The sequence below is a fragment of the Narcine bancroftii genome, chromosome 7 (genome assembly GCF_036971445.1).
Source record: "Narcine bancroftii isolate sNarBan1 chromosome 7, sNarBan1.hap1, whole genome shotgun sequence".
Classification (NCBI taxonomy): Eukaryota; Metazoa; Chordata; class Chondrichthyes; order Torpediniformes; family Narcinidae; genus Narcine; species Narcine bancroftii.
In genome coordinates, this window is record NC_091475.1 from 7,970,455 (window position 1) to 7,993,835 (window position 23,381).

The following is a 23,381-nucleotide window of genomic DNA, read 5'->3' on the forward strand; positions in this document are numbered from 1 at the left end:
AATGAGCTTCTTCAGTTAATTTTATTCAATAAATATGAATTATTCTCTACTTAATGATCTCAAGATTCAAGATTCCTTTATAGTTGTGTATTAATACACAAAATTCATCATGTTTTGCTTGCTCTAAAGACACACTAACATTGCATGGCACCCCCACCACAAAGGAGAGTCACTGTGTGTCCATGGATTCACTGCCAGCCCTCCCGCAGTCCCCGCTTCTGCAGAGCCTTCTGTTCAATCCATTGGTGAACCCGAAGTCCCAGATCTAATCCCCCAATGCAATCAGGAAGCCTTCAGCACCTTACGTTCCAGGGGAAACTCTAACTCCAACAGGAAGCAGTAAACTTTTTTCCATCAGCAGTTGCCTGGATTGAGCGATGACCTTCATCGGCTGCTTGACTTCATTGCGATTGCCAAACATCCAGAACATTTGGCATTTTTTGCACATTTTCTTCACGTCCACACTTCTCAAATTAATGCCCAAAGGAAACAAAATTTCCAGATCTAGCTGTTATAATAATCAATTCATTAAAAATATATGGAATTTTATTAAATGTACTTCAAGGTGGAATTAGTTTTAGGTACTGCAGTGGTCACTGATTGATTAAACTGTGAGTGAACTGAGCAGACTGCTGCCCTCGTTTCACTACCCCACTCTATCTATTTCAAAGATGACCCTGTGAAGCGTGATGGGCTGATGGAATGACAGGTGTCTACTGGGAGAGGATGGGTGGGGTTGCAAAGGATCAAAAAATCTTACAAGGCAAAGGATTATGGAAATGCTGTCAAACATAATGGCAACCATCAGTATCATTTCCCAATGTGCTTCTCAAGCAGCAGCTAAATTGACAGCCGGAGTGGTGGCCAGGAGTGGAAATCAGCTGCCGTGGACATTTGAATCCTGGATAATAAGTTAAGCCCATTATCACTCACTGCAGGCAGTAAGCCATCATCAGGCAAGTAAGGCGAGAGAACAACAGCATGGCTAGAGTTTGGGGAGCCTGATGATTGCAGCCAGAACTGTAGGACAGGAGGAGCAATTGGTAATGAAGTGAGAGTGTACATTTCTTAGCTTTCTAACTCACAAGAAATTCTGGAAAAGGCACTGAAGCATGTCAAACTTTTAGTTCTCTCTTTCACCATCCTGAACATGAGGAAACTCCAAATTATATGGACAGGGAAGGGATGGGTTTGGTTTGGACAAAAAGGTAGAGAGGGTGCAAAGAAGGTTTACAAAAATGTTGCCTGGAATGCAGTATCTTGAATATGGAGAAAGATTGAGTAGACTGGGACTTTATTCATTGGAGCGTAGAAGGTTGAGAGGGGATCTGATAGAGATATTTAAAATTATGAAGGGAATAGATAGAGTAGGTGTGAATAGGCTCTTTTCCCTGAGGGTAGGGGAGATTGGAACAAGGGGTCATAAGTGAAGGGTTAGGGAGAAAAACTTTAGGAGTAATATAAGAGGATGCTTCTTCACTCAGAGAGTGGTGGCTGGGTAGAATGATCTACCAGAAGAAGTAGTTGCGGCAAGGTCAATTCTGTCATTTAAGAGGAGACTAGATGAGTACATGGATGTGAGGGGGTTAGAGGGTTATGGGCATGTGAGTGGGTAGGTGGAACTAGTGGAGTTTCACGTAAATTGGTGTAGACTAGAAGGGCCGATATGGCCTGTTTCCATACTGTAAATTGTTATATGGTTATATGTTAATGTTGGGAATGCACATAAAGTTTTAATTTTGACCAACTCCCACCTGCCAATAATCATTCATCACATGTTTGTCCTTAATCCAATGAATGATTATTGGAAGGTAAGGGTTGGGGAGGTTGGGATGCAACTATGTTTCTCTGTGATCATAAAAGTTACAAGTTCAAGAAGCAGTGGAAAGCTTTTTGTAAATTTTTAATTTAGACGTGCAGTACGGTAACAGGCCCTTCCGGCCCATGAGTTAATAGCCTCCAACCACTGTATGGCTTTGAAGGGTGGAAGGAACCCAGAGCACACGGAGGAAACCCACACAGACACGGGAAGAACGTCCTTATAGACAGTGCCAAATTCGAACCCCAGTTGGAGGCACTGTAATAGCATTACACAAACCGTGCCGGAGATTTTTGCATCAACAATTTAAAATTAGGATGTTATGTTAAAATTGTACAAGGCAATGGTGAGGCAATATTTGGAGTATTGTGTACAGCTTTGGTCACCAAAGTATTGTAAAGGTATCAACAAACTGGAGAGAGTGCAGAGAAGATTTACTTGAATGTTGCTGGGGTTACGGAGTCTAAGTTAGGGAAAGGTTAACTAAGTTAGGTCTTTATTCTTTGGAGTGTTGAAGGTTGAGAGGGGATTTGATTGAGGTATTTAAAATTATTAGGGGGATAGATAGAGTGGATGTGGAGAGGCTTTTTCTTTTAAGAAAGGGGGAGATACAAACAAGAGGACATGAGAGTTAGGGGGAAAAGTTTAGAGGAAACATGAGGGGGAACTTCTTTACTCAGGGACTGGTGGGAGTGTGAAATGAAGTGGCGGAGGCAGGCTGGATATTAGCATTGAAGAAGAAGTTGGCTACGTATATGGACGGGAAAAAAAAATGGAGGGTTATGGGTTGAATGTAGGACAGTGGGGTTAGGTAGGAGAAAGTGTTTGGCAAGGACTAGAAGGGCCAAGTTGGCCTGTTTCTATGGTGTAATTGCTATAGGACACATAGTATAGTTGTTAAACTATACCTTCTCCATTGAACACATGGTATGGGTACTGAAATCGGAATAAAAGCGAAACAAAGTACTGATAAAATTAATGTTTCAATATGAAGTATTATCCAATTCTATATATAAAAAGAACCAAAGCTCATTTATTTCTCTACTGTTCACTAAATTGGAGAAACAGAGGAGATAACCCATGGGATGGTGACCATGGCGGCAGACCAGTGAGGGGTTCTGCAGCTGGGGAGCTCATGGACAGTGGGCTAGTGGCCACTGGGATTCACACCAGGCTGCAGACTGTTGGAGACTGGCTCAAGACTGGTTGAAGGGGTACCAGGTATCAGAACCGGGATGAAAGAGGGTGCCGAAGGCGCTGAAGTGTTCCTGATTGTGTCGGAGGTTTGGATCTGGAGTTCAGTTTAGACCGGATGCTGTGTGGCTGCGGGGACTGCGAAAGCGCTGGAGGTGAATCCACAGACACTCAGTGGCTCTGGGGGAGACTCTCTTCTGCTTCTCTCTCTGACTGTAAGAGGCGCTTCAGGCAGTTTCTGCCGATGGCGAATCTGTCTGCCTTATAGCAGGCAAAAGCAAATTCTGTGTAATATTGCACTGTTTTTATTACATGACAATAAAGGAACCTTGAAATCATAGCTTAGGTAAGCTGTTGACAGCTGACAAAGGACCAAACATTTCTGAAGAGAGGCTTGCTTCATTGACAAATGTTGGCTGATTGCCAGCGCTTGGCTTTTGTTGTAAGGGCACAGATTGGCAACTTTCCAAGTCCTAGACAATGAGTACAGTGCTACAAAATGTTTTAAAAATGACTTACATTAATAAAATGTACAAATTAAAGCGAAAAGAAGGACAAGTTTGAGCTGTGAATTTGTCAGTCCTAGAATCTGTGAATGCCAGGATTTAAATCAATACAATTCAGATTCATCTCATGGAGGAGAATTACTTCAGTCTATTCCTGACTCCTTTCAAAAATCACAGGTATGCAATAAGAGCACTTGATTACATGGAATGTAAAAATGAATATAAATTCAAATTACAATGCATTAGTGTAGGGCGCTGATATTTTCTGAGATAATGATTGTCTTCATAGCAGTAATGAATAGCAATATTAATATTAATGTGACTGGCCAGATCTTGTTGGAATGAGATCCTGTTGCTTAGAATTACTGTCACCTACTCATTCTCCAAGCCTGCACTTTAACTGCTGAAGAAATGGATACCTTCTTCGCTCTCTGTTCCTCCATAACCTCATGTTCAGTGGCAAAGTCCAATTAAACGCCAACCAGGGCTCAAATGATGAAATCTGGAGATCTCACCTCTGAAACGATGTCTGATAGAGGCAACGCTGACCTCCAGAGTTCTTCCAGCCAGGAAGCCGGCAGGGTACTTCAATCATTTTAAATATCAGAATCAGAATTTATTGTCATGAACATGTCAGAAAATTTGGTTTTTTTGCTGCTGCACCGTCACAATGCAAACATTTTTATAAGCACATTTCAAAATAAATAAAAAATAATGCAAGAAAAGAGACGAAGTGGGGCAGCATCTGTGGTTCATTGATCATTCAGGAATCTGATGGCAGAGGGGAAGAAGCTGTCCCTGTGCTGGTGAGTGCTCATCTTCAGGCTCCTGTACCATTTTCCCGATGGTAACCTCCTTGAGGTTAGAGGCTGCTTTCTTAAAGTCCTTGATGGAGTGAAGTCGCGTGCCCTTGATGCCGCAGGCCGAGTTAAGAATTCTCTGGTGTTTTTTTTTCCTGTCCCGAACATTGGCACCTCTATCTCAGAAGTAGATGAAATTAAGAAATTAATTTAATGTAAGTAAAGGTTACAATAAGGTTGAAAGTGTGCAGAGAAATTTTATAAGTAAGTTGCTGGGACTTGAGGAACTGAGATGGGTAAAGGTTAAACAGGTTAAGACTTTATACCCTGGAGCTTTGAAAAATAAGGGGAGATTATTGACAGAGATATACAAAATTATGAGGGGTATCGATACAGTCAATATAAGCAGGCTTTTTCTACAAATCTCAAGTGAGACAAGAATGAGAGGATGTGGGTGAAGGGTGAAAGGTGAAACGTTTCAAGGGAACATTAGAGGAAATTTCTTCACTCAGTGAGAGGTGGGAATGTGTAAGCTGCCAGCTGAACTAGTGATCTTGGGCTCAATTTTGACATTTAAGATAAATTTGGACAGGTATATAGATGGGAAGGGTATGTAGGGCTATTATCAGGGTTCAGGTCAATGAGACTAGGCTGAATAATGGTTCAGCACAGACTAGATGGGCCAAAGGTTCTGTTTCTGTGCTATAGTGTTCTATAGTTTTAATGAAAATATTTAAAAAAAGGATTTCTAAGAATTTATGTTATGTATTAATACTCAAAATACAGTAAAATTATTACTTAGACTGGAATTAATTCATGGAGCCAATTTCAGTTGTAGAAAGCGTATCTTTGAGCTCGAGAGGCCAAAATATAGGCTGGATTCATCCCTTTTGGCTTTTTTTCCAATTTTAAGCTTCAAAATCCTTTCCAGCAATCATTGCAGAACAAGCACCTACTGGGGAAGAGAAATGGCACACTGCGTGGAACAGAATGTTTTTAAAAGAGAGATAAAGCGTGGAATTAAAACATAATAATCACGGCATTTCTTACATAATTCCTTCTTGTGATAATGTCCAAGCTGTTCTTCTCAATATTCTTTCATTTTGTAAGGATGATTAAACAGCTTAATCCTCTTTTCCTAAGGGTAAAGGAAGTAAACCTTAAAAAATATTGATTTTTCTTTCAAATGCCCTTTCCCTGACAATTGGGAAAGAAATTCAAATAGCATCCATCCACCTGCATTTATCTTTATGACCTTCATGGGAAAGTGAACATGCATCTCCTCTTAAGAATAATGACTGTTGCAGTTTTTGCTGTGAACCCGTTTCAGACCGCAATGACATTGCAGCAGAAGTTGGTGTGAATCTTCGGCATGAAGTCCATCTGCATTCACGAGTTCCAGTTCTGCCCTCACAGTCCAAGGTTAAAAACAAACCGGCATTTGGATATGTCTCCACTTTGACGCATTCTTGATTCAACGAACCTTCACCGTTCGCTTATCACTGTCCAAAAGCAAGTGTTAATCAGCACATACTTAAAATTCAGGAACCAGAAAAAGTGTGATCAGTATTTTACCCGGTATTTCAATGTACTCTGGGATGAATTTAATGAATTAACATAAAATATGCAGAAACTGAGATGTAATTAAGTTACGTCCATAAATACATGATGGACTTTTGAGGTCTTTTGAGTTGCCAGAATCAATTTGCCTGAAGTAGTCCTTGAACAGAACTGGCTCCAACCCTGAGTTAATAAGGCAACTGCATCTGCATGGAGGTACTCATCACTTTCCTGCACTGAGAATCTGTGCTCAAATGAGACCACGATTCATGACTAGAAGTTAAACCAAGCTTCGCTTCGCTCTGGTTTTACTTCAGTGCTATAACTCAGTTTAAAAGTCCAGTTCAATCATCTGGCTCGTAACTCAACTGTTTCAACTGTGGACCCACTGAAGCGATTGTTCCATTAGTTGTAGCCATTACAGTATATGAATAATGATCTCATAGCTAATAATTATATGAATAATCAGGTTCAAATTAATTTTGAGGTTCAAATTCCATAAATATTGATTGCAATTGGTAATGTTGGTGATGTGCATTACACATTTCTGGCTCCTTTCATCAACTGTAACTTCAGTTACAAGCCTGTCCATTTCAATGCAACTGCTAGTAATTATTTGAATATTTCATTACACTATCATTGAAAATAATGCACAAACAATACCAAATATATGTTGTAATATTGGATAATGTGTAAAAGTTGACTCCCCTTATTTTGGCCCAAATATCTGGTATTTTACATACATCTTGTGTAAATGTTGACCCCCCCTCCACTTTTTTGGCTCTGGCTGCCCACCCATCTGAGCTCCAGGCCCCGGCCACCCACCAACCCGAGCTTCTGATGCCCCAACTGCAGACTCTCACCTATATCCTGGCCGCCCTCCCATTCAAGCTCCCGATGGCCCGACTGTCCACCCATCCAAGCTCCAGATGCCCCAGCCACCCACCCATCTGAGCACACGATGCCCTGAAGTTGGACTTACCACCCGCTTGCCCATCCATTCGAGCTCCCGATACCCTGAGGAATGCAGATGCTTAACCCCAGTCAAAAGTAATATGCGTGTAATAGCTGACCCCCTAAATTTTACCCTTAAGATTGGTCCACAATATCTGACTTTTACAAATGAATATATGACAATTAATAATTTTATCAGAGTAGTTCTGTGAAATATAAAGCATCTTCTAACTTTCTTGTGGCATTACATATATGCACAGAATAGGGGCTGCACAGTGAGCCTCGTGGTTAGCACAATGCTGTTACAGTGCCACCAATCGAGACCACGGTTCGAATCCTGCAACCTCCGTAAGATGTTTCTACATTCTTTCTGACTCTACATGAGTTTTCCCCATGGGATCTAGTTTCCTCCCGCCATTCAAAATATATCAGAGGTTGTAGGTCAATCCAAACTTTTAAATGTAAAGCATAATCTTGGAATTAGAAAAAAAAACGTCTGGTACATACTGTAAATAATATGCAAAATTGAACAATATTTGTCCATCAGTTCTCTTTCCTGGCTCTCCAAAGGTGTAGGGATACATTCAAAGAAGCTTCCAGCATATCTGTATATTGAAAAATGTACTATTCTTTATCAGGTAGTGATATTATGTAATGATAATATGCTAGTGATCCTCCTGTCCTCTAGAGGAAGTCATAGACTAGTTAGTTGCTGCTTTTTTCTTTTGGATTCAATGTAGATGCCTCCACACCACATGATCTTGAATCTATAGCTAATAAGTATAGTTGTTTTAAAAGAATCCAAGTTTCTTTATTACAATAAAGAAGCATCACATGATACCAGGAGTACGTATGGTACCAGAAGTGAAAGAAACAACAGAACTGTGAAAAATGTGTATCAGTGTGTTATCAGCAGAGATGTGGAGAGTGTGAAGATTCCTGATGCTGTAAATCAGATTGGAAATGTCGACCACAAGTGGAGGCTTTTTCAAACCAAAAAAAAATCATGCTGCAGCTGTAAGCCATTGGACTTGATAGCAAACCTGAGGCATGGAAGATTGTACTGCTGCTTACTGTGGTGGGACATCAAGCACTAGATGTTTTCAATACATTTGTTTTGTCAAAGGCAGAAAAGCAGGGTAAGTTTGACAAGCACCTGTGTTAATAAGTTTGTTGCAGCTTCAGTTGGATTCAGGATTCATGCCTCGACACAGTCTTGAGTCTAAAGCTAGTAGTATAGTTGTTTTAAAAGAACCCAAGTTTATTTATCACAATAAAAGAAACATCACACCTTAATGCCCACAAATTGTTTGTGAAAACCAACCACAATGCCAGAATCACAGGTTCAAATCTGGTGCTGTCCCAATCACCCCATCTTTGTGCATTCTCCCTGTAACTTGTGTGGTGGTCCAGTTTCCGGCATGCATAATAATTGAGGGCCCCTTCCACCCTGCACACAGCATCTTTCAACTGCTCTGGTCAGGAAAGAGAAATAGGAGTATTAGAGCCAGCACCACCAGGCTGAGGAACAGCTTCTTCCCACAGGCAGTGAGAATGCTGAACGACCAAAGGAACTGCTCGCACTAACCATTCGAAATTCTCCTGTTCACAAAACAATATTTATTCATTTATTTGTATATATGAACACTTGTCCTGCATATTTTTTTTGTCTCTATGTGTGTCATGTCTGGGGGTGTGTCTGCACGTTTTGCACTGATGATGAGAGAGCTCTGCTTTGTTGGGTTGTATGTGTAATCAGATGACAATAAACTTGACTTCCTCCTCCCCTCCAAAAATCTATGGGGTTGGTGGGTTAATTGGATGTTATTGCTTGGCACAGGTTTTAATGGCTGGAATAGGCTTCTACCATGTTGTAAAAAAAAATTAAAATTCAGATTGGTGTATCTTTAACATTTCCTTTCACTTACCCATTGTGGATCTGTAAAAGCAATAGATAATAGTGCCATCCACTGGGTTAAAAGCAGAAAATGCTGGAACTGAAAACTGCTGGGGAAACTCAGCATGTGATATATAGCAAGGATAAAGATACATAACCAACGTTTCAGGCTTGAGCCCTTCATCAATGTCTGAGCAAAATATACACAGTTGCCTGAAACTTGCTGGAACTATACAGGACAGGCAGAATCTGAAGAGAGACGAATGGAGGAATTCTAAGAGGGAGATGAAGCAGAGACTGACAACTCTGAACCACAAGCATATATTAAAAATAGCATGTCATTGTGCCACCTCGTCAGAGTTCCTGAATAGACTGAGAAATCCTGTAAATGCTTTACATATGTAATTCCAGCTTGTTTATGTGGCTGCATTAAACATTGATCAGTGCCCCTACTGAAAATCTGGACTAGGCAAGTGAATACAGTGTGTTTGCAAGAGGGACAATCTTTTCATCACTTCTCCTGTGTAAAATAAATCTGAACTGGACAGTGTGCAAGTATTTATTTAAAAAAAGGGACCACATAGAATTGATGTTTTTGTCACAATTTAATGCATTCGATCAAAAGGTATTGTGGTAGATTAACCTTCATATTCTATATAGTAAAAGAAAGATCAACATTTAGATGGGCAGGAAACGGAAAATCGAGGCGGTGATTGTAGTGCAACACACAAACGTGCTGGAGAAACTGGGCAGGTCATAATAGCCTGAGTACGCCTGAGATGGTCTGATCTCGGAAGCAAAGCAGGCTCAGGCCTGGTCAGTGCTGGGAGAGGAGACCGCAAAGTGGCAACTCTCTGTCTGCCTTATGGTAGACAAAAGTTAACGAATTTAATGTATGCCTCATTCTAAATGTAGCATACATGACAATAATGGAACCTTTACCTTTTGTATATAGCATCTGTGGGTAATCAAAAGTTAAAGTTACGTTTATATTTATTTTCAGAGTCCATACGTGATATGTGCATATGAGATATCACATACAACACTGAGATTCTTTATTCCTGCGGCCAAGGCAGAATTACCACTTGTTGGTAGTGCACAAAACTGTTCTGAAGAAGATACGTTTGCATCTAAACAAATAATGAAATGTAAACAGACTGACTGCAGTACAGAGAGAAAAAAACAATAAAGAGCAAATGTAAAAGTCCTTAAATGAGTCTCTGATTTTGTTTGTTGCCGATAGTCTGATAATAGGGTGGGGGGGGGGGGGGGGGGTAGCAGCTGTTCCTGAACCTTGTTGTTTGCGCAAGTCTTGTGGCATCTCTTTCCTGATGGTCACAGCGAGAACTGAGCATGTGCTGGGTGGTGCAGATCCTTGATGATCGCTGCAAATCTCCAATGGCAGCATTCCCTGGTAGACATTCTCGATAGTGGGGAGGGTTTTGCCTGTGATGTCTTGGGATGTGTCCACTACCTTTTGTAGGGCTTTACACTCAAGAGGTGTGGGTGTCCCCATACCAGGCTGCAGTGCAGTCGGTCACCACACTTCTGTAGAAATTTGATATATCTTAGCAAATCTCAGCAAACTCCTGAGGAAGTAGAGGCACTGACGTGCTTTCTTCACAATGCCATTTGTGTGTTGTGGCCCGGAAAGATCCTCCAAGATAGAGAATCCCAAGAACTTAAATTTGTTCACCCGCTCAACCTCTGGTCCCCCAATGATCACTGGATCATTCACCTCTGGTTTTCCCTTCCTGAAGTCAATAATCAGCTCCTTGGTTTTGGTGACATTGAGTGGGAGGTTGTTGTGGGCCCACTATTCTGCCAAAGGGAACCATTAAGCAAAGGGAACCAATGTTTTGAGGCTGAGTCAAGGAATGAGCAAAAGCTAAATTTAGATGAATACGTGTAATCAATGTCTGGAGCTCCCACTACTCAATAGAATTTTGACCAAAACCCATAAAACCTGATACAATTGCAAATGGGATTTGTGTTTCAAAAGTACATCTTTCTTACTTTCTTTCCTGCACTTTCCCTCTCCTCCTTCTCTCCTCTCTCGTGCTCTCTCTCCTTCCCTCTCTTTCTTACCCTTGCTCATTTTTTCTCTATCTTGCAATTTTGCATAGGCAATATTTTGCTTTCATGTGCGATGGTCAAAATCTTGTGAATTAGCATCCTCTAGTGGCAGAACATGATGATGTTCTCGAAGCAAATTTGTTGTGGGGAATATTCCTGGGGGATCATTTCATTTTGCAAGATTGTTACTTCACAGCAAATTTAACCAGCTGTTTCCAGTTCAAAATCGCATAGAATTTGCTGAGCTATTTATTTTGTGGGCTATGCCCTCCACCCTGTCTACTCCCAGGCATTGATCACAGGACCTAATCAACACTCCACCAACACTATCCCGCCCCCGGCACTTCTACCCATGATTACTAAACACCTAGCGTGACCTTTCTGCTTTTCTCCTTTAGCTGAATGAAATGCATCCCATTACTACCTCTTTTTACAACCTCAGCACCATAAGTATTCCACTCCACCCACAGGGTTATACCATGTGCGGACACCTCACACCTAACTGTTATTCTAATTCTCTTTCCAATCCATAATTTTCCTCTCACCTTGGGTTTCTCACTCCCACAGGAGGGCAGAATTTTGGAGCTATGTGCTGTTAGATTTTTAAACTGCCACTACAATGGCGACACCACTTGAGATGACACAGAAGTTCCAGGCTAATGTGTAAAGTTATTTATCTGTAACATTAAGCTAGATTTTAATGTGTAGTGGTTGATGCAATAGGAAACATAAAGTCCACAAATAACAATTATACTGGACAACAAAGCTTTTCAAAAGGTTTGCTTCCTGAAAACAAATTGGGGATTATGATGGACAACTTCAAACTGTCCATAAAAATAACTTCAGATTTGCTTTATCATGTAGGAATTTGGAGAAACATTAAATTCACTTTTATTGAATTTAGCATGTTTAATCGCATAATTGTGCTGACATGTTGTGTTAGTTCAAAAGACTTAAAAATGTTTTGCTACTGATTTTCATTTGTTCTCAGCATCTGATGCCTCTCGTGTCAATGCCCAACAATAGTTGGCCAGCATTTGCCCTGATACCGCTTTTCCATGGTTGCTATGTCCTGTTGAAACCTTTCACCACATTCGTCACTGACTGCACCAAGGTCGGCAGGGAAGACGTCCAAGAGCGAATGCAGAAAATGAATTTTCAACGACATGATGCATTTCATGGCTTTGCACGATTGAAGGAAGACTTAAAATATGACAGGAAATCACAAAAAAAAGGTTATATCTAAAAAAAAATACAACATGATAGGAAAACGTGATGGTGATTTTCATGATCAGTGCCCAAAATCCATAAAATACACCTAAAAATGTTCAGGAAGGTGAGCCTGACCTCAGTAGTAGGTACATTATTGGTAGGTGCTCTAAGAGATTGGATAAACAATTATTTGGATAGCCGAAGACTGATTAGAGATAGTCAACATGGCTTTGTGCATGGTAGGTCATGTTTAACAAAATTTATAGAGTTTTTCTAGGAGGTTATCAGGGAAGTTGTTAAAGGAAAGGCTGTGAATATTGTCAACATGGACTTTAGTAGGCCTTAAACAAGGTCCCACATGGGAGATTAGTCAGGAAAGTTCAGATGCTTAGGTATTCATGGTGAAGTAGTGAACTGGATTCGACAATGGCTGGATGGGAGAAGCCAGAGAGTAGGCCTGTGACGAGTGGTGTGCCTCAGGGATCGGTGTTGGGACCATTGTTGCTTGTCATCTATATCAATGATCTGGATGATAACGTGGTAAATTGGATCAACAAGTTTTCAGATGACAGTAAGATTGGAGGCATGGTGGACAGCGAAGAAGGTTTTAAAAGCTTGCAGAGAGATCTGGACCAGATGAAAAAAATGTGCTGAAAAATGGCAGATGAAATTTAATTCAGACAAGTGTGGGGTGTTCCATTTTGGAAGGACAAACCAAGAAAGGACATACATGGTAAATAGCAGGGCACTGAGGAGTGCAGTAGAACAGAAGGATGTGGGAATCAGATACATCATTCCCTGAAAATGGCATCACAGGTGGATAGGGTTATAAACAGCTTTTGGCATATTGGCCTTCATAGATCAAAGTATTGAGTGTAGGAATTAGGTTCTTATGGTAAAGTTATATTATGAGGATCTGATAGCTCAGTGGTTAGAGCACTGGACTTGTAAACCAGGGGTCACAAGTTTGTTTCTTGCTGGAACCTCATTTCTGTGAGGGGCACTGGACAAAGTATGGTAGACAAAGTTAAAGAATTTCATGTATGTTACATTCTAAATGTAGTATCATGTGACAATATTGGAACCTTTACTTTTACATTGGAGAAGCCCAATATGGAGTATTGAATGCTATTTTGGTCACCTAATTACAAGAAAGATATCAATAAGAAAGAAAGAAGATTTACTAGGATGTTGCCCAGATTTCAGGAACTGAGTTACATGAAAAGGTTAAATAGGTTAGGACTTTGTTCCCTGGAGTGTAGAAGAATGAGGGGAGATTTGATAGAGATATTTAAAATTATGAGGGGGCTAGACAGAATAAATATAGAGAGGCTTTTTCCACTGAGGGTAGGTGAGATACAAACCAGAGGACATGGGTTAAGGGTGAAAGGGGAATAGTTTAGGGGGAACATGAGAGGGAACTTCTTAACACAAGTGGTGAGGGGTGTAGAACAAGCTACCAGCTGAAGTGGTGAATGTGGGCTCAGCTTTAACTTTTAAGAATTTGGGCAGGATGCAAGAGGAATGGAGGACAGGTCAGTGGGACTAGGCAGAAAAAGGGTTCGGCACAAACTAGAGGGGCCAAAAGGCCTGTTTCTGTGCTGTAACGTTCTTATGGAAGTAAAATCTTCTTTGTCCATTATTATAAACTAATTACCAAATAAGTGCATGTTTTGCCTGTTTTGGAAGACTCTGTTCTGAGTGTCTACGGGTCAAAGAAAACTTGTGCAAATAATGTTTTTATCATTGAAAATACGAGCTAGAAATGTGTTCTAAAGGTTAAGGGCTGTAATTGGTGCAACAATTTTGTTGGAAATGTTCTGGTAATTCGATGAAGGCTTGTCTGATGATGTGGTTGGGGCAGACAGTTTAAACATTTGGTTAGTATTGGCATAACTGAAGTAGAGGGCAGTTAGGTGGGTTTATGGTTTGAGAGGTACTGTGACCACTTTGATTTCCCAACACTCACCATGATCTGGCATATATGCACAGAAATCTCTCCTCATCAATGTTCCAAATGACAAATATAAATTTACTAAAGAACAAATTCAGATGTTGACAGTAACACATAGACTGGGCATTATGGAGCAATATTTGCAAATCCCGAATAAGTACTAGATGTTTAAATTTAGACTGGCACGTCTTCCTCATTTCACACAATTACTCCTGTTGCAAATGTTTCTCCAAACTAAATCAGATCTGTAAAAAAGCCTATGACTAATATACTGTCTTTTGGTCAACACAATGCCAACCCCATAGCAACAAGCCTCTCTGAGTTTGAGACAATGATGTATAGAACAAGAAACAATTTTATTGAAACAAACAACATCGGGACAGGATAGACAGGCTGGATGCATTGGATGGCTGTCTTGTCTGAGGATTTAGACAGCCTCAGAAGGAAGCAATGAGATGCTGGAGAGACTCAGATGGTCAGGCAGCATCCATTGGAGAGAAATGGACAGCCAATGCTTCCTGAGACTAGGGTGGGAAGGGGAGGTATCAGGCATACAAACGGCCCTGGTCACAGTCTCATGGAAAGACATTTAAGATTGAAGGGTGCTGACAGTCTGGGATTGCATAACACAGAAGTCTCCTGATGTCTGTTGCTCAATATATTTGAGAAGTTAGATAGATTTCCAAACACATGCAAACTGGAAATTAAGGAAAATTGAAAACCGCATTCAACATGGAACCGCTCTTCAGCCTGTTGAATGCAAATCAACCACCAGCCATACATTAATCTTACATTAGGTCTTTGTTTTAATTTTCTTCTTTGTCTCATCAACTCCTCTCAGATTGTACCACCCACCTGCACCCCGGGGACAATTTATAGTGGCCAGTCAACTTACCGACTTGGATGTGGGACTACCCTTGTGGCCACAGTGAGAACGTGCAAACTCTGCACAGAAAGCATCCAAGGCTAGGAATGAATCCAGCTTTCTGGCAGTGAGGCAGTGGTTTTACCAGCTGTGCCACTCTGCTGCCACTTTTCAAGTATATTTGGGGATGCGCATTTATCTGGGCACATGGAGAATCAATGGAGAAAGCTGCATTGTGAGATGAGGAGGCAAGAGAATTGCTTCAGATCATTAAGATTCTGACCTGTTTGTGTGGCCCCAGTATTTGTGGTTGGTATGGTGATATTTTTTGAATCAATGGTAAACCCCAGAATGTTGAAATGGGGCACTCAGCCATAAGAATTCCTTTAAATTTCAAGGGTAGGTGTTTTGACTTTGAGATGTTTATATTCCAGCATTTATGTGTTATTTTTCAGTGACCAGCACTTGGCTAAATGATTAGTATTTCAGACAGGCATGTGCCTGTTGCTTCATAGCTGAGGAGTTGTGAATAGAATTGAAAATTGTACGGATTTCAGTGAGCAAGCTCTCCAGTGACGTTACTGTGGAAAGAATAATGAGAGAGCAGCGGAAGATGTATGGGCCAAGTCCTAAATGCTCCCCTGAGAATACCTGTTGCATTGTCCTGGGATTGACTTTAAATGACCACATCATCTTCCTTCTAGTACAGTGAGATTCCAACCACTGGATTTGCTTTCTCTGGATGCTCACCGACCTCAGTATTATCAGAACACCTTTGTTCCAGACTCATTTGAATGCTCTCTAAATGTCAAAGACGTTGCTCAGAGTTCTGAGTTATTGACATGACGTCATCTACAACCCTGTGATTCTTTTACCTGCGAGTGAGGCAAAATGGTAGTGCAAGAAAAACTATTCAATGTACACTTGTAAACAAATAAAGAGTTGTAAATGGCTGTGCAATGCAGAGGGAGAAAAAAGAATCAATAAAGTGCAAAAGAAAGACTCCTTAAATAGGAACCTGATTGAGTTTGTCATTGAGGAGTCTGATGGTGGAGGGGAAGTGGCTGTTTCTGAACCTGGTGGTGTGAGTCTTGTGGCACCAACACCTCTTTCCAGATGGTAGCAGTGAGAACAGAATGTGTACTGATTGATGTGGATCCTTGATGACTCCGAAGGCAGTGTTCCCTGTAGGCGTTCTCGATGGTGGGGAATGTTTTGCCTGTGATGTCCTGGGCTGTGTCCACTACCTTTTACAGGCCATTATGCTCAGGAGTATTGATGTTCCCAAACCAGACCGTGAAGCAGGCGGTCAGCGCGCCTTCCACCACGCCTCTGTAGAAAATTGCCAGGGTTTCTGGTGTCATACCAAACCTCCACAAACTCCTGAGGAAGTGGAGGAGCTGATGCCCTTTCTTCATGACACCATTAGTGTGTTGTGTCCAGGAAAGAGCTTTCGAGATAGTGACTCCCTCTCTACCACTGAACCCCCAATGATCACTGGATCGCTGTGGATATTCCTGGCAAAACCTGTAGATGAGTTTGTGCAATTTAATAGCAGGACTAACAACACAGCTACCATCATTTGCTAATCATTGAGAGTGCATTGGCTGGGTGGAAATTAGTCAGACTGGATTTCTCCAGCCAGTGGAGATTTTCCTCCAACCTCATTGGTTTTTGTTTTGCTAGGGGTACTTGATGCTGTACTCGGCCACTTGTTGCCTTTACTGCTTTGCAATCTTCCAATGGCCAACATCATTAAATTGTAAACAATGTCCAGAGAGTACCTGTGGGAGAATGAAATTGTATCAGTGTATGATTTGTGTAAATTGGTGCCTGATGGTCAGTGTGGTAAAAACACAATGCTGTGGAAACACAGCAGGACAAATAGCTTACTTTATATAGCAAAGATAAACATACCTAACCAATGTTTCGGGCTTGAGCCATCAAGGTGTGAGGAAAATGTAGGCAGGTACCCGAATAAAATGGTGGGGGTGGGGGGGAGGGGGAGAAGCTCAGTCCCACAGGCAGGAGGTAATAGGGAGGCAGAGTACTCCAGCAAACAAGGGGAGAGGGGGTGGAGAACTGGTGGAAAGAAGGCAGAGGGATGAGGAGGAGAGGGAGAGCAGGGAGTAGGCTATCAGAAACTGGATAAATTGATATTAATGCTATCCAGTTAGAGAGCGCCCAGACAGACAATTAGGTGTTCTCCTCCAATTTACAGGTGGTCTTGGTTTGACAAAACATGAGGGCGTGGGCTGACATCTCAGCATGGCAGTGGGGCACAGAATTGAAATGGTTGGACAATGGTAGATCCCTGACACTGAGGCGTGCAGAGTGAAGGTGCTCAGCCAAGTGATCTTCTGGTGTGTGCGTCCAGTTTCTCCGAAGTAGAGAAGGCCACAACAGAAGTACCAGATGCAGTAGATGACTCCCGGGGATACACAAGCAAAGTGTTGCTTTACTTGGAAGGGGTGTTTGGGGGGGCGTGGCAAGATGGCGTAAGGAACAGACGTGCCTTCCAGTCCTCTCCTGACTCTAACTTATTGTTTTGTCTTTAAGTGCCCGTTAAAACTTTTGTAAAAAGTTTATAAATAGTATGAGGTGTTGAATTAATACCTAATGGCACATTTGTTAAAAAAAAGTAAAAGGAAACATCAACAGATTGTTAAAAAATTATATTTTCCGAAATTATCTTAGCCTGCTTGTTTACAAAAAGCCACGACTCAGCGTGAAATGGATCCAGGAAAACAAGCGAAGAATTCGGCCTTGGAGCTCCGTTCTGATTCCATAAGTCTTTCTGAAGGTCGTTTTCAGCTGCCTTTAGAACAAAGGGCTGGCCGGATGCCAGTATTTCAAACAACGTCTACTGAGACTTTGACTGCTGAATTAGCTGGGGCGCCACCAGCTGGAGAGTTAAAGAGTTGTTATTTGACTGCTATACCACCAGTTATAACAGCTCTTCCAGATACTGACGTAACGAAGCTTTTAAAGGCGGGTTGGATCAAAGATAACCCTGATCATCAGCCTCCTGATACTTCTGGGGAGTCCGTGGCAGGGGCTCTTACATGGAGTCAAACTGCAAGAAAAGCTACTAAATTAAAAGAAGGGATAGAAGGTCCTCTGATTCCACAAGAACAGCAGAATCCCACCATGTCCGGATCTACTGATGTTGATATACTTTTCAAGAGTCTTGAACATAAGATATTTTCTTCAATGATGCATTTAGGTGATTCTATGAACAATCTTACTTCTAAGATTAATGCATTGGTGGATGTCAATACTCAACAGATGGCTGATTATGGAGCTTTTAAAGTCGAAACTATTGAAAGACTTGAGATGTGTGATCAAGGATTATCTGATGTACAAGATCAATTGCAAGATGTGAATAAAACAATTGAAACGCTACAGATTCAGAATAAAAATTTAGCAAAAAGGTTGATTATTTGGAGAACCAATCAGGACGGAATAATGTGAAAATTGTTGGCTTGCCAGAAGGCATAGAAGGGCCAGATCCAAGAAAATCTTTCACTGAACGGATTCCACAAGTGTTGGGACAAGATAAGTTTCCTGAAGGTTTAATATTGGAACGGGCTCATAGAGCTTTGAGAAGGAGACCTTTTTCAGGACAGAATCCAAGACCTGTTCTGGTTCATTGTTTAAATTACTGTGATAGAGAGACTATTTTACGTATGGCTATTAGAAATGCACAGCAAAACAAATCTCCTTTGATGGTTCAGAGTAATCGTGTTTTCTTCTATCCGGATTTGAGTCAGGAAATTATGTTTCAATGACGTGAATTTAATTCTGTGAAAGAATTATTGTGGAAAAAAGGATATAAGGCAACATTTAGATACCCTGCGGTACTGAAGATTTTTCAGGATGGATATCAACCAAAGTTCTTTGATAATCCTAAAGAAGCTATGGATTTTGCTCAGTCTTTACCAATTACGCAATTCCAGGAACGACGTAGTCCTCCACGGTCTCCAAAGAGGGCAGAGCGGCAAGAAGGGAATTTGATTTCTGGAAGAAATGGAAGAAATGGTGGTCGCAATGGCAAAGGAAACTCATTTAATAGATAAGGAACATTTGAAACTCAAACGTGAATGGGTTGGGCAAGTTTTTTATTCTTCGTTTAATTCTAAGGTAAAAGGTGTGGCAATTTTGGTACATAAGAATCTACCATTTCAGTTACAGAGTGAAGAGAAAAATGGTGGAAGATTATTAAAATTAAATTGTATAATCTTTAATGAGGCATGGACTTTACTTGATATTTATGCTCCTAATGTTGAGGATACAGCTTTTGTTGTGGATATGTCTTTATTACTTGGACAATCGAACTCTAATGTGATGTTGGGGGAGATTTGAATGTGGTGTTGGAGCCTTTATTGGATAAGTACTCAAGAGTAATTAAGAAGTCTAAGATGGCAATCCAAGTGATTAATATGATGGCAGATTTGAATTTAATTGATATTTGGCAAAGAGTTAATCCTACAGAGAAAGATTTTTCTTTTTATTCCTCGCGACATAATTATTTTTCTAGAATTTATTATTTTTTAATATCAGCACATTTGCAGGATACGGTTACATCTGTGGAGTATAAGGCTAGATTGGTTTCGGATCATTCATTATTATTATTAGAATATTTGAGTTCACAAGATGTTCAGAAAGCTTCAAGATGGAGATTTAATACTATGCTATTACGACGCATCGAGTCCACACTGCTGAAGATCCAGCTGCGCTGGGTGGGTCACGTCTCCAGAATGGAGGACCATTGCCTTCCCAAGATTGTGTTATATGGCGAGCTCTCCACTGGCCACCGTGACAGAGGTGCACCAAAGAAAAGGTACAAGGACTGCCTAAAGAAATCTCTTGGTGCCTGCCACATTGACCACCGCCAGTGGGCTGATATCGCCTCCAACCGTGCATCTTGGCGCCTCACAGTTCGGCGGGCAGCAACCTCCTTTGAAGAAGACCGCAGAGCCCACCTCACTGACAAAAGGCAAAGGAGGAAAAACCCAACACCCAACCCCAACCAACCAATTTTCCGCTGCAACCGTGTCTGCCTGTCCCGCATCGGACTTGTCAGCCACAAACGAGCCTGCAGCTGATGTGGACATTTACCCCCTCCATAAATCTTCGTCCGCGAAGCCAAGCCAAAGAAAATTACGACGCGAATTTAATTCTGTGAAAGAATGGTTGTGGAAAAAAAGACATAGGGCAACATTCAGGTATTCTGCGGTACTGAAGATTTTTTAGGATGGAAATTAGCCAAAGTTCTTTGACAATCCTAAAGAGGTTATGGACTTCGCTCAGTCTCTACCAATCATGCAGTTTCAGGAACGATGTAGTCCTTCAAGGTCTCCAAAGAGAGTAGAAATGTAAGATGGGATCCAGATTTTTAAAAGAAATGGAAGCAATGGTAACCGAAGTGGTAACGTTGATTTAAAAAAATAAATCTTTTATCTTTTTTTGAGAATAGTTTAAATAATGATGATAGTTTAATGAAATGGGAGTTGGGAGAGGGAACTGGGTGGGCACTAGTTTCCAGAAGTCATCGGCTACCTGTGAGTTATCTCACACCCAATATTTTGGGGGAGTTACCGCTTTGGGCGGTTTAAACAGGAGGAGGTAGTTGTGACCTCCGACCTGTTTTTTTTTCTTTTTAATTTTTGGGTTAAGAAGTGAAGGGTTTTTTTTTATTTTTTTAAAATAAATAATTTTTATTTTAACTCTTTTTGTTTTCTGATTGTAATTGAGAGGAAATTAGGAGGTTTTTTTCTCTCCTTTTTTTTCTTCTTTTTTGGGTGGGGGTTTTCTTCTCTTTTTTCTTTTTTTTTAGAGGATGATGTCACAGAAGATAATAAGTCAAAAATTGAGGATGTCGAATTAGATGAAGAGGAAGATGAGGGGAAAGGTGATAAGAAGAAAAAGAAGAAAATTAAGTACAAATACATTGAGGGAGAAGAGTTTAATAAAATTAAGTTAATTTCGATAGAGAATTTTGAAGATGTTATAAATGAAGAATATGGAGAATTTTATAAGAGTTTGAACTTTTTTTTTCTTTTTTTTATATAAGGGGAGGGGAAGGGAATAAAAAGTTTATCTGATTGTTTTTCTAAGGGATGTTTTTGTTCTCTCGATTAATTATAAAGGAAACTTGGTATTAATGGAAATTCTGTATTTATGTATTATTAATTATGATTTTTTGTATAACAGATATGTGGTTGATATATGATTTTAATATTTGAACTTAGTTTTAAAGTGGATTTCATTTGTTAAATACATGTATTATGTTTGATTTAAATATATGTTTAAGGGTATTATTTTAGTATTGATTTTTTTTGTTGTTAGTAATTTTTTTGTTGTTAAGTTTTAACTTTTTTTTGTAAGTGGGTTTTTTAAAATTTTATTTACACCACCGCCAGTGGGCTGATAACGCCTCAAACCGTGCATCTTGGCGCCTCACAGTTTGGCGGGCAGCAACCTCCTTTGAAGAAGACCGCAGAGCCCACCTCACTGACAAAAGGCAAAGGAGGAAAAACCCAACACCCAACCCCAACCAACCAATTTTCCCTTGCAACCGCTGCAATTGTGTCTGCCTGTCCCGCATCGGACTTGTCAGCCACAAACGAGCCTGCAGCTGACGTGGACTTTTTACCCCCTCCATAAATCTTCGTCCACGAAGCCAAGCCAAAGAAGAGAAAGATTCTAATTTTTATTATCTTATTTTTTATTATTTCTTTAAATGTAATTTTTATTTTATTCATGTCATAAAATTTTAAATAAAGTTTAAAAAAAAGGAAGGGGTGTTTTGGGCTCTGAATGGTGGTGAGAGAGGAGATGCGGGCACAACTGTGCCACTTCCTGCAGTCGCATGGGAAGAATGCCAAGGGGGGATATTAATGGGAAGAAATGAGTGGATGAGGGGGTCACGGAGGGAGCGGAATCTATGGTAGGCAGAGAGGGGAAGAAAGGAAGGGAAATCATTTTCACTGGTAGGTGAGACCAGAACTAGGGGACACAGCCTCAAGATTCAGGGGAGTAGACTTAAGATAGAGAAGAGGAAAAACTTTTTCCTAGAGAGAAGTGAATCTGTGGACTTCTCTACCCAAGGAAGTGGTTGAGGCTACTTCTTTAAACATATTTAAGATTCATTTAGATAGATTTTTACATAAAAAAGGGATTTGGGGAAAAGGCAGGTAGGTGGAGTTGAGTTGACGATCAGATCAACCATGATCTTATTGAATGGTGGAGCAGGCTTGATGGGCTGAATAGTCTACTCCTGCTCCTAGTTCTTATATTCTAAGATGTATCTGGTGGTGGGATCAAGTTGTATGTTCTACTTTGGTGATGCTTCATCAGTTGCCCGAAGATCAGTGTTGACGGCTTATGGATTTCACGTCCCATGCACAATATTCTCCCGAAAGGCATTGCAAAAATATCTTAAGTTAATTATAACAACAATTTTACTTGCTTAAGAAGCAAATATACACATTTGGGGGAAAAAAGTTCCAATTTTGACTGATTAGCTTTGGGGAAATCACACCCACTGGGCACGATGTCACAGGCAAAACTCTCACGCCAGCCAGAAAATCTATGAAGGACGCTGGCATCAGACAGAAGCAGCAATCATTAAGGATCTACACCACCCAGGACATCCTCTGTTCTCACTGCTACCATCAGGAAGGAGGTATGTGTCTCAAGGCCCATACCCCCAGGTTCAGGGACATTTGCCACCCCTCCACCATCAGACAACAAACTCATTTACACTCTCTTACTTTGCACATTATTTATTATTGAAATTTTAATTTTTTTTCTGTATTGCACAGTTAGTTTGTTTATATTTCTTTCTTTGTTTGCATTTCTCTCTTTTGCATCTTATTCCTAGCTTTCCTTGAGCACAGCATTTTTGTACTACTGATAAGTAGAAATTATGCCTTACCTGCAGAAAAAAGAACCTCAAGGTTGCATGTGATGTTGTCTGTCAATAAATCTGAACTTCGAACGACGTCCAGCCGATCAAGAGAGAAACTTGAACCTTCCTCTCATGTTTTGGCATACTGGGGAAGAGGAATATTTCCAGCATTCACCACGCTGAAGGAACTTAACTGGCTCAGGCATCTGCACATGATAACAAAAAAAGGCCACCTAAGGATAAATTATTAAGGAGAAGTGGGGCAATCCAAGAGAGCACGAGGGACTTAAGAATAGCAGCAAAAGGGATATGAAAGTTTCATTATGACAAGTGAGAATCTGTAACTGATTATAATTGAATGGAGGCAGTGACAACCGATAAAACTATGCCATTATGATTACAATTATTTAAATAGCTCCATGCATGGTCACAGAACTATAAAGCACCCTACACCTTAAACCGACTATCCGTAACATGTGGCAGCTTTTTTAAAAATCTTGTGACAGAGTATATTGATATGTTTTTGGGAGATAAATTGGGAAAGGTTAGAGTAGGTCACTTACAAACACTTTAAAACAGATCTTATTTAAAATACTGAAGCTCTGCCCCATGCTAGACATGTCAGGGCC

At 40.6% G+C, this 23,381-nt stretch overlaps 1 long non-coding RNA gene across 2 annotated transcripts; it reads right to left on the reverse strand.

Moving 5' to 3' along the window:
- Positions 1-3,303: 3,303 nt before the first annotated feature.
- Positions 3,304-22,946, reverse strand: LOC138739758 (uncharacterized). 2 transcript variants are annotated; one of them, XR_011342395.1, is made up of 4 exons: positions 22,780-22,946; positions 5,370-5,457; positions 5,118-5,271; positions 3,304-4,495 (listed from the first exon to the last, which is right to left on the reverse strand). It is a non-coding gene; the product is annotated as an uncharacterized lncRNA (long non-coding RNA). The 2 variants fall into 2 exon arrangements; XR_011342394.1 differs by having other exon boundaries at positions 5,118-5,274.
- Between the last annotated feature and the right edge of the window lie 435 nt (positions 22,947-23,381).